This window comes from Alligator sinensis, unplaced genomic scaffold (assembly GCF_000455745.1).
Source record: "Alligator sinensis unplaced genomic scaffold, ASM45574v1 scaffold1197_1, whole genome shotgun sequence".
Lineage (NCBI taxonomy): Eukaryota > Metazoa > Chordata > Crocodylia > Alligatoridae > Alligator > Alligator sinensis.
Window position 1 is genome coordinate 149,992 of NW_005842652.1, and position 3,273 is coordinate 153,264.

Consider the following 3,273-nt stretch of genomic DNA (forward strand, 5'->3'; position numbering starts at 1 on the left):
ATAAAAGGCATTGTGTGCATGATATACGAATTAGTGATCTGTGTCTAACTTTTGGGGTGTATAGAGCAAACCCCTATGCTCCAATGTTCAGGAGCAAGAAGCTCAGTGCAGGACAATGGAACACTGTCCTTTTTAGCCTGAGCTACATTCAGTTATTCAGTTTCTTTGCGTCAGCCTTTTCATCCTAACCCCCATAAAGCACAGCAAGCACAGTTATGAATGGCATAGCACACCAGCTGCAATCCAAACCAACTCCATTGGACACCTAGGCACAGCCTGAGATCTGCAAGAACATGGGAGAGGAAGGAGGTGGGGTGTAGGGAAGGAGGAGCCCCACAGATGATACACCAGAGGGAAGCCCCAGAGCCAGTGAGAACATCTTCATACGATCATGGGGGTAGAAGGCACCTCCCATAAGTCATGGCAAGCGAGTAGGCTCAGGGTGATGCGCCACCACCCCCCTTCCCCCCACCCCGGTGGTAGTATGCAGGCCTGTCACAGGCAGTCAAGAATACAAGGCTCAGGACGCCTAAAGGAGACTAACCAAGAGGAGGCCTGTGTTAAGGAACAGGGACAGGGAAGTCCTGGGTTCTCTTCCTCACTGCAAGGGCTATTCATTTTATATTAGACAGTCATTGGTTAAAGAACAGTGAGTTAGTCTAGATCCACTCCACTGCCATCTTGAGACTGCCAGTGAGAAACAAGCCCTGCCATCTTACTCCTACTCCACATATGCCACACGCTGAGAAAATATCATGTGGTTGCTATTAGTGATGCTCTAGTGTTATCAGAAGCACACCCAAGACTGAGATCCTAAGAGTGTCCCTGGGCACTTGCCCAAAAGCACTTTTTTCAGCAAGTGGTGCAGACAGGGAAGGAGCAAGTAGATGGGACTTCTTTTTCAGCAGTGGTCTCAGGATTGTCATAGAGTCAGTGACAATATTGAAAGCAGGAGTGATCAAGACCCAGAATTCTTCCCTCCCAGGGGAGTGCTCTCATCAGTGAGCTACAGAGGCAGGCTGCTTCCTAATTCTGACTCCGTTGGCGCATCCACATATGCAAGCACATGCACTTGCAGCAGCTCAAATAGAAGCGGTGAAAATTTGAGCCAGGGCTTTTTGCCTCAGCACATGTGCTTCAACATGCACTTTGCTGTGGAGCAAATTGTGCCACTTGGGGCAATATAACCCTGCCTGGCTCCTCCCAGATCTGCAGCCAGGGGGAGCTAGAGCCTAGGGCCAGCACCTGTGCTGTCTCCAGCAGTATAAAAAGCTGCTCTGTCCTGGCCCCAGTAATACAAAAAGCTGCCCTGGCCAATAGCTCAGGGCTACTCACTCTCAGGAGCTTCTGAGGCCCAGGCAACTGGTACCTAGGGACACTACTCTGTGTGCCAGCTGGACTGCTGAAGCATCCCTGAGAGTTCCCTGCACCCTTTACCCACTGCAGCAGTCTGGCAGTGGAGGCTGCTGCCTGGCTGTGATCTGCTGTGCACCTGCCAGACCCAGATGGGAACTGCACAGCCAGTAGAGGCATCTGCCCCTCTACGCCAGCTGCCAGTGGGCTGTGGCTGGCGGGGTTGGCTCGGCACTACTGCCATGTGTACCCCTGTCCTGGCCATCTGGGCAGCTATCACCCGGAAGATGTTCTGGGTGTGGTGGCCTGCTTTGAACTCTCAAAGCTTGTCCTTCTGGCTCCATTTTGCCAGGAGGTCAGCCACAGTCAGCTGGGTGCAAGGTGCCAGCTCTGAGCAGGCAGGGTCCTGCCACTGGCCTCCCTAGCAGGAATTCTGGTGTTCCCTATTGGAAAATGGAAAAATCCCTTATAAAAAAAATCCCAGTCACTCTGTAAAATACTCCAAAATCCATGTTCCTCCACAATTAAAATAAAAGACCACTATAAAGAAAGAGAGTGAAACAGAGACAGCGATCAGTTGAGCAATGTTTTATTGATATATCTACAGTGTTAAAGCAATGTGGAAGCCTCATAATAATAAAGTGCACTCTAAATACATGTATTCATTAATTCATGAAACATGAATATATATTTTGCAGTCCTCCCAAGGGGCTATGGCCCCCACACAGGGGCTATGGCCCCACAACAGAGGCTACCACACCACACAGGGTTATGGCCCCCACCAGGGTCCAAATGGCCCCCGCAGGGGGTACCACCCCCCACAAGTCCCACATGCCCCACCTCAGCCCCCCGATTACTGCCCCACCTGGCCCATGCCCCACTTGCACCCCGAGGCCCCCCTGGCTGCCCCCACCAACCCCAGGCACCATCACTTTAAAAAGAAAAGAAGAAAAAAACCCAGAAAAAAGCCTCTACTTACCTTAGAAGCAGGGGCTGAAGAGGCTCTGGGGCCTCCTGGCAGAGCCCCCCTGGGCAGCACAGGGGAGCGGGGGACAGGAGGGCCCGGGCTGCGGATGCAAAGGCTGTCCCTCTGCCCTGTGCTGTGAGGGTGGATACCCAGTGACACAGAGGCAGCTCCAACTGCTGGTAAGTGCTGGGGTGGGGGGTTATAGATTTCAGAGATTTCACAGACATTAGGGCTGGAAGGGACCTCAGAAGATCATCGAGTCCAGCCCCACACCCGAAGGGCAGGAAGTCAGCTGAGGTCATAGGATCCCTGCAAGATAAGTAGCCAATTTTTCTTGAAGGTGTTCAACGTAGGTGCCTGAACCACCTCCAATGACAGGCTATTCCAGACCTTTGGGCTCGGACAGTAAAGAAATTCTTCCGTATGTCCGGCCTGAAATGATCTTACAGTAGTTTATAACCGTTCGACCTCATCATCCGTTGGGGTTCTCTGGTGAACAAGCGTTCCCCCAGATACTGGTGGTTACCTCTGATAAACTTATAGGTGGCCACCAGATCACCCCTGAGCCTGCACTTTTCCAGGCTGAAGAGCCCCATAGCTCTCAGCCTCTCATCATAAGGTCTGTTTTCCTGACCTCTAATCATGCACATGGATCTCCTCTGGACTCTCTCAAGCTTCTCCACATCCTTTTTGAATTGTGGAGCCCAAAACTGGATGCAGGACTCCAGCTGTGGCCCCACCAAGGCCGAGTACAAGGGGAGAATGACATTCCGGGATTTGCTTGAGAAGCATCTATGGATGCAAGCCAACGTTTTGGTCACTTTACTAGACACAGCATTTCTACTGGCTAGTAAAGATTTTTGACGGCTCATGTTCATCTTGTGGTCAATGATGACCCCCAAGTCTCTTTCTTCTGTAGTGCTAGCCAGTGTAGCACTGCCAAGCCTATAAGG